The 9533-nt window shown below is 34.0% G+C and overlaps 1 protein-coding gene across 4 annotated transcripts in view; it reads left to right on the top strand.

Moving 5' to 3' along the window:
- Window positions 1–9533, top strand: part of LOC106102657 (protein tramtrack, beta isoform-like) — a 241060-nt gene that overhangs the window by 14101 nt on the left and 217426 nt on the right. The window lies entirely within an intron of this gene.

Below are 9533 nucleotides of genomic sequence, written 5' to 3'. Positions count from 1 at the left end.
CCTGCCAAGCCGCTACTAGTCGACACACCCTGTAACGAGGACGACTAAACCGTCTCAGATCTTTCGATTCCAAATTGAACGCACGATTTCTATATGAAAAAACTTGACGACGATGGATGTATCGACCAAACGATATATTTATCGAAGCCTTTTGGCAAATTTAGCATAAATTGTATTTAGATTAATTTTTATTAGCTTATTTTAATGGGGATAGGAAGGCGTTAATATCGAAGCGAAGGCATTGTTGGAGTTATTTAATATCGGTATGTGTATGTAATATCTAAGTCGGGAAGAGACGTCGCGGCGTCAGGAACGGTAGGACCGGCAGAGGGTTGACAGGCGTCAGGAGAAAGCGACGTCGCGACGGTTAGGTTAAGCGGTCTTTTCCAGCTGTATGAAGCTATGCGTATATAGGTGTGGGTTATTTATGGAAACGAATAGAGCAGGTAAGAATGTTTTATGTGTAAGAACTTTCTGAATGTTTATGTGAGGCGGTCTTTACACGTTTATTACTTAAATATAATCTGGAACTCGAAGACCTTTCTATCTAGTCAGTCGAGTTATATTTGTGTTCAAAGGGAACGCATTATATTAACTTAATTCTCGTGGTAATAAAAGTTAAAAGGAATTGAAGTTAGGACAACGCAGCTTCAGTAATCGTGTAGGGACCGCCGATCGTGTAAGGTGTGTTGATATAAAGTAAAGATGGTTATTATCCGGAAAATGAATCAATTCATAGCATGATTTATCGGCTCAATCCACCCGGGCATTGGGAGTAAGGTATCAGCTCGCGGGAGAGGATGAGGACACGAGAACGGCCGCAGGCAAGTCAGGCGATCGACGACTGAGTGCGCACGGTAAAGGTTCAGCGGTCTCTGGACCGCTGACAACGCGTCGGTGACTGATTTCACGGATTAGATTTGATCGTAAGCAATTTGAAATTGATCCCCGGACTGCACTTAGAAATATTTTATTTATTTTGAGAGTTTTAACTTTACATATTCAAATATTGCTACTTAGAGAGTTAGACGTCCGCCTTTTTATTGTATAAGTAACATCACTAGTCGGATGGACTGGTCGGTAACAAGTACTCGATCTTTGAGTGCAAAGTCACGGGCTACAGGCGATGTTTTGCTCTAAGGATTGGTTTAAGTACTTAAGCTCAAACAAACTACCTCTTTCACTTTTTATACGGGTTTACAGATTAGTTGAATTATACAATTATATATACACGAATGAATACTCAGAAGCTTTACTGTAGTAAGGTGTTGTAGCGTAAGTTAGATTAAGGCTAGGCTAAGGTCGCGCGCCGGGGCGGCTCGCCGCGCAGGGTCCGGCGCGCGCCATCTACCTCTACCTCTACTATTGAAACTCGACTACCTCTTATAGTTATTACTCGTACTCGATAGTTTGCTGTTGATGGCTTTAGTATAAATAGGCACTATACGAGACTGTTGTCTGAATATATTTTATTAATTGTTTTCTAAGAATGATTTGTTGCTCGTCTTATTTTATTTTTCAATGACATCGTGGACCTGCTTATTTTGTATATTCTAAGACTTAATTTAAGTACAAATTTTAACTAATTGTAATTGTTGTTTAGATGACCTAGATACGAATGGGTCCTTATGTGTGTTTGTAAGATGAAAGTGGTGGTGTAGAAATAATTTGCTATGGATTTGTTATAGATCGTGTCAAATCTTTTAATATTTTAAATGTAGATTAAATGCTTAGTTATAATTCTTGGAAAATGCATCGTTTGTCGGATCGTTGTTTCGGATTAGACTCGTTCGTGGTTCGGTGTTATCTAAATTGACGTAATAAAGTTGGAATAAATGTGTTTAGAAAAATCAGAACAGTGTAATCTGAAATTACTTTTATAGATGTAGTAAGATGTTTTGAATTTAAAATTTGGTCGTTTTGAGAAATATTTACATGTAGGGTATAATAATTTGACACGTTCTATTGCGTTTCAAACACCCCACTAAGGCGTAATTCGCTGGCCGCGGCGATAAATCTGAATTATTATAATAAGATGGATACATAATGTTAATTAAAATTAAGGGCGATGACAATATACGTCAATTATATGATACGATTTTACCGTACGAATTTGATCAACAATATTATTAAATAAATCAGCGTTTTATCGTATTTTATACTCTTGTACTTTTTCGATTATCTTTTCGACTGTAGGTATCGGGTGGCACTTCCAAAGACTATGTGAGATCGACTGTGTATGTACTTGTTTGTATTGTATTACGAATCTCATAGTGCGTTATAGTTGATTAGTATGATAGATTTCGCCGCGGCACATCTAGACCAGTACTACTCTAGTTGTTCCTCTATAACTTAATCTACCTCATTTACTGTTAACTACTTGATTATCAACAAGTCTTTAACTTAGCGTAATTTTGTATCTACCATTATATTGATAAGATTTTATGGGTTTATGTATGGGGTATGTTTTGTGAAATATTACATTGTACTTATAAATAACCGTGAGTTTTATTTTTTTCGTCTATTTTATATTTGGGTACGGTGGTGGTTGGTTATGGGTTTGTGTAAATATTAAATATCTGATAAACGTTATTGTCGTAGGGATCAAGTATTTGAAATCTCGTCGCGGGAAGGTGATTATGGTGGTGAATACGTTTCCGTTCTGCGAGGAGTCCAAGTTGAGAGACAAAGTTATATGGCGTTGTACGTCTAAGAAGACCAACTGCAAGGCTCGGATCCACATGCTGGGCGCTAACGTTGTAGCTGTCAAGGGGATGCACAATCATCCCCCTCGGGCACCCATAACCTGATAACTCAAAAGGAATGGAGAATTTGGAAGCATAGCATTAGGACCACGACTTTTATATGAAAAAAATGTATCATCCTTTGTATATCATACGTAATTTGAAGATGTATTCAAAATTCAAATCAATTATCTAATCGAAATTTTTTGGTTTACTTTAAGTAAAATGAGAGGAAAATATTATCAAAATCTTTATGTCTTGGATAAATTTACAACTATATGAATTATTGTTAAATTTGATTCTATATGAGATCAGTGTTTTGGTAATACAAATTATTTAAGCTATGTAAGTGTTCGTATATAATATGCATTTGTTTCACTTGTTATAGACTGATCATTTAATGATAGGCATTACGATTTTCTAGAAATCCTGTATTGTATATGAGTATCCAAGTTTTGTTAAGTGTCAATTAAAAAAAATTTGCTCTATGATGTAAGCAATTTAGATGAATTAGAAGTTAATTGTTAAGTTAGGAAAGGATTACCACCTAATTAAGTTAATCTTTTTTAATCATTCCACAATATTCCGACGTGTTTAGGTTTTCCGGTGCTTTTGATAAATTGTTCTAGAGTTTATCAGTAAACTTCACACGAGGGTAGTGAGACAGAGCAGTAGAAGTGCTGCATTTTGAACGCACAACTGACAACTATAACTGTTCTTTCTTAGTACGTTTATACAATATCTAATGATCTTATTATTCTACCCTTGTGTGAAAGATATTAACGACACGATGTCGATGTTAAATTTGAAATGTTGTTCAATATATTTATTAACGATATATTTTGTGATGTGAATATTTTGCTAAATGGTAATTGTGATACCGGACTTTTGTCGCTGGGTATGTTTAGTATTAAATTAACGAGATATTAATGTACTTATGATATTGTGTCAATTCGATATTAGAATATTTATTACATGAATTCATTTAGCGGAGGACGTACGGGAAGGAGGGATCCTCAGTATATCTCTTTTCCTCCGTTAGTGAAGGCATCAGTTAAATTTTAATTTGCTGATGTAGGCAGCAGTCATATCGCTGTTTTGGCGAAATGATCGTTAACCACTATATTATGTATATCTTAAATTTAAGCCAACCGAGTGCCTTACGTTAACTCTGGGACCATAAATTTAGATTTAATCGATGTACTGAACATTCCTTTTGGTTATACAATTTACACATGTAAGTTAATACGTTTTTTCATATTTTCAAATAATTAAGGCTTCGTTGATTTATTAAGAGTATTACTCACTATGAAATAAATATTAAAATTATGTTTTCTATTCAAGACTTTTATTACATCAGTTAAATAAACTTTAATATATGTCGTAATATTCGATTTTTTTTAAACTTTAAATATTTCTAGGAATAAAAGCAGCGTATATATCAACAAGAGGAGGGAAACGTTATCTGGTCATAAATGGTTATTCGTTCTTTCAATCTTCTCATCCAAGCTTCTGGAGATGTTTTCGAAGTAAGAATTTGAATTGTAAAGCCACGGCTAGGACTAACAAAATGGGCGAAGTTATCTCCCTTAATAAAAACCATAATCATAAAAAACCATTTTCATATCAAATGACCAATGTTATGATGAGACAATTGCATTAAATTTACTTTTGTAAATGAATAAATTTATTATTTAATTTTACGTTTTGTTTTTTAAATGGTCATGCGAGATTCTAACCGTGAATTTTTACTGCTGAACATGTATAAACACAATATTGTTTCTCATATTGTCTATAAAAAATAATAGGTAATAAGTTTTGCTCAGTTTTAGATAACCTATGTTAGTGTAATTCAGTATAAAAATTACAGAGTTTAAATCAAATAGACTCGCTATTGGGTTCATAAGTTTGTTTGAATAATCTAAGTGTTTGTATCTGTAATGTGACTATAATTAAAATGTATACGTATTTTCCAGAAGCCTTCTTCTTACCGTCAAGAGCGGGTAAATCAATACTGATATTCCGAAGCAATAAGTTTTGGATGAACAACCAGTATCGGGACAAATTGAACTGGGCTTGTCGGGATAAGGATACCACTGGTTGTCTCTGCAGGGTCCAAACTACGATGGACGGTCACTTCATACGGGTAAAGGGCGAACATAATCATAACGCCAATTTCACGCCTCAAAATTTTGATTCATCTACAGAGAGGATATTAAACGAATGGAAGAATAATCTATTTATGAACAAATTAGGAACTATATAAGTTGAAATCTAAATGTTTGCATGTTTCTCACAGTTTGCTTTGGCTGTTGCCTATTTCCACTTTGTAGTTTTGTATCGACGTTTAAGCCACGTTGGGATAAATAAGCAGCTCGTAAATAGCGATCTTGGGTTAAAATTGTGTTGAACTTTATTTTATTCCTAATAACATTCCGTTATTTTGTGTTTCAAGTCATGACTAATGCTGAGTTGTTAAAATTATTAAATAATTAACTCGAAACAGAAACAGAATAGGCAATTTACAACTGATAGTTGGTTTTCCTTGTTAATTTTTGTTTGCTAGTTTATAACTACATTCCAAAAATTCCATATTGTAAAAATAACTTATATTGATAATAAAAATCTCTATAAATATTTTTGTAAATAAAGACATAGTTGATAATTTAATTATTATAAGTGTGAATGTGTCCAGTAAAGTCAAAAATCATGTTTGAAATAAAATATTTTTTTTTTATAATTCAAGCTGTTTCTTTTTTAGTTTGATTTAGTTAGCTGTTTCAATGAACTATATAAACGACTTTCAATGAATTTAAACGATTTAATAAAAATTACTGACCAAAGTATTTATTATATATATATTTATGTTGAAGTAGTTACTAGTACTAACAAAATGTAACTTTAGATAACATCTACCAGTTTCAATCGTAAACTTCGTTTCCAAAAATGAAATTTGAAAGTTTTTAGATAATGTTATAAATAGCTAGACACATTTCCAGTGTTCTGGGGTGTTTCGAAGTTTGGAAATCCTATACTAGTGATGAACGGCCAGAGGTTCCGCCGCTCGGGGCCGCAGCGAGGCGATCGCGATACATGGCTTTGTATCAAATCGGATACAGGCTGCAAATGTTACGCTGTCACCCAGCGCGGTAATCTAGTCGCTATCGGTCATAACCACGTTCATTATGTCAAAAAAAGATACCAAAAACGCGGTAAAACCAAAGCTGCACGACAGCAGAAAAACATTGAAGAATAGATCGTTTTTTTCCATCTTCATTAAGTATTTTTTGTTGTGTATACAGTGTAAACTCGTTATAACACTGAAGAAATTGCTTTATTTTGGTTTGTTTAGATTGTTTTCTATGCAGTAGTACACTCTATATAACGACGCGGTCACTATTTAACGACATTATTATTTTTTATTTTTTTATTACGAATTGTCATTAGACTTTTATCAATAACACGTTATCATAATCGCTGTTGTTTACAGATTCACGAACTGTGAACATGACGAGTAAAAGAAAATCTTTGGGTATCGATGAAAAAGTTATGTTAATACGCTCAATAGAGGCGGGTGTAAAGTTAAGTGAAGTAGGGAAACGTTTTGGATTTAGTCGCTCGACCGTCGCTACAATATGGAAAAATAAAGATAAAATACTACAAGCAATGAAGGATGGAAAATCTTTCAAGAAATTGAGGAAACCACAATACGAAGTTCTGGATCGAGCGATGCTAAAATGGTTGTATATACAACGCCAGCAAAATGTACCTATCACTGGTGCGATCATAAGAGAAGAGGCGGAAAAACTTGCTAAAGAACAAGGATTAACTGCTTTTAAAGCATCAAAAGGATGGCTAGGGAAATTCAAACAACGCCACCATATCAACACCACCTTTTAAAATAACGAATAACGTCAAGAGTTTCTAAAAATGTGACTTACAATTGTCTACATTTAAGAGATAGTGGTCGTTATAACGCTGAAAATATTCAATCCGGTAAATGTCGTTATATAGAGTTTACACTGTAGGTTGATTTTTTAACAATTGTTGATTCGTTCAAGAGAGAAAAATTGTTTTAATTATGCTGGTATTGTGAAATAAAATACTTTTTGTTATTGATAGTGAATATTACTTAACAATAACGGAAACGAACTACGATACAAATATCGAGCTACACATAAGTTTACAAAGCATTTAGAAGCTGTATGTTTTTTGTTAATACGACATTGATTTTCATCCCACCATGCAGAGCATGAGCACTTAGTATAGCATTGGTAATATATTCGGAATGTGATATTAATGCAGTAGTTTTTAGTTGCAGGCACAGTGGTAGCTCCAGAGACACCACCGACCCTGGGACTGCCGTTCCCATTCCCCTGCTTTCCCGGTCAATTTCGTTATTGCCTGAGTAAGCGAGGAAAGCCGGCGATCGAAGTGGGCGCACATCGTTTCTGCTTCAATGGTCGTGCTGCGTCGGGCAAGGTTTGGTGGCGTTGCTCCAGGAATCCCCGCTGCAGGGCGGCTGTCCATACCTTCGGGCTACGAGTTGTGCAGATGAACAGTGCTCACACATGCGGCGTTCGAGCCACCCCACTTAGACCGATGTTCTAGGTCACAAATCTATTTACAAGATATATGAATATTTTCATATGTTGAATTCATGACCACCGGTAATGTACAAGATGATGGCACGGAAAGTAATAATATTGCGTATGCTTTTAAGGTATGGTAGGTTACGTTGGAAGTTGGATTGTGGGCAGAAAATACTGGAATCAATAATTGAGGAATGTCTAAATTTTGCTTTTGTGCCTTTCTGCCGGTGGTCAAATTACGCTTTTGATGTCTTTAAGGATTAGCAAACCGTTGTTTGCATAATTTACACTAACAATAGTCCAAAGAGAGACACAATATTTAGTGATTTACTATTTACTGAACCATATAGTTACTCGCAATATGTAAGGTATACGATTTTTTTTATAATTATTTATTTATTAGATTGACCGTTTTCAGTCTTCTATTTTTGGGTATCAGATCTATTTAATGTGCAGCTAAATATTTTTGAAGTTATATACTCAATGCCTCCTTTTAATGGCAAATTACTTAGTAGTTTTACCGAAAGTAATTTTGGAAAGTTTTATTGTAACGTGGGATTTTTTTAATCTGTGGGATCTCAGACTCTATTTGATCTTCCTCTCGCGACGGTTGTAGTTTGTTGTACAAAGTGATAGTTGTCTTATGATACCCTAAGTATTTTTATACATTACTTTTACATATTTTTTTACAATTTTATTCGTGGGTTGTATATAAATTGGTTGTTAAAGTGAAGCTAGAACTTCGCTGAGTTGGATTCGGTTGAGTTTAGGTTGGATTTGATGATGTTGGATTTCGTAGTGAAGTTGCAGTTGGATTCCATTCTAGTAATGAAATGTATACGAAATTAGTAGATTAATGTGACGTTGTTAAAGTATCTTTGTGCATTTATTGAATGATCGACTTAATTATAATACTCAATGTATACGTTGTAGATTGTAAGATTTTTTTATATATTTTATTTTAGTGAGATGTTTATTTTTTATACATTTTTTTTTGATTTGTGTAAGTACTGAAGTTCTGATATTGGGATCTTCCGTTGTATTTACGTGAATGTTTTAATATATCTGAAGATAATGTTTGCCCAGTAGAATGGGATTACCATGGTACGTTCATACCAGTATCTACCATATGAAATGTATACGATTTATAATAAGTTAACCTCTCAAGTATTATTCTTGAAGTATTATTTTTGTGTATGTGATAAGATATATTATTTTAGCATGAAACTATATTACGAATAAAGGTAGCTTTAAGCGAAGGGCAGGAGAACTGTATACGCTGTGTAGTGACGTAGTTGGGATACAATGTCCCATGTATAGGTACAAAGAAACGATTATATTGATCTGGATTAATATTGATTTTTCATTTGTCGCTCTTAATACAAAAAATAAAAATTGTTAGCTACGACATTTTCGATTACAAGAATTTTATCTTAAATTGAACAAATACTAATTATCAGTGCTTGTCCAAATATTACTTCAGACAGAATAGTTTTGTAGGCTGAAATCTAACGTTAATTATCTATATTTTGCAAGGTGATACCAAAATGATCTGTTTTGGGTTAAACCAGTCTTACAAATGATTCTAAATTAACATCGCTTATCCTATCTAGAAAAGAAATGCAGCCATGAGTTTTTGATTATTCTAAAATTAATATTACAAAAAGCTCTCGGGCGATTGCAACATATTCTATACGAATCAAGTTTAGCGTCTTATGACTGAAAAGAGGTTTGCCTATGCGTAAGTTATTTTATTTGAATATTGCTCATAAATGCTGTAAAATATTGGAATATTTTCAAATTTAAATCCTCCAGAACACTGAAATATCAACCATCTAGAACTTCTCGAAATCTAGGATCAAAGCCAACTTGATATAAAACAAACTGCTGTACAATTTTGCTAGAAATATCGTTTAATTTTGTACCGAGCAAGACAAATATACTAATCAGGTATTATTTATTTCAATTTTAGTAGTTTTTTAGTACAAGAAGAGATTAATTTAATTTGTAAATATGAGAAATAGTTTTGTACGCACATTCTAAAGGCCTACAATTGTTTGTTCTTTCCAGGTTGGTTTTACATTCGTTCCGCAAGAGGGGGGCTGCACTTGGTTGCAGGCGGTCACATTTTCTATGAGGACGGCGGCTCTCATCCACGCAGGGTGACATGGCGGTGCGCCAGATCCTACCAAAAGGC

The sequence above is a fragment of the Papilio polytes genome, unplaced genomic scaffold (genome assembly GCF_000836215.1).
Source record: "Papilio polytes unplaced genomic scaffold, Ppol_1.0 DF823912.1, whole genome shotgun sequence".
NCBI lineage: Eukaryota > Metazoa > Arthropoda > Insecta > Lepidoptera > Papilionidae > Papilio > Papilio polytes.
The sequence above is the reverse complement of the archived record's forward strand: the minus strand, read 5'-3'. Positions and strand labels throughout refer to the sequence as shown.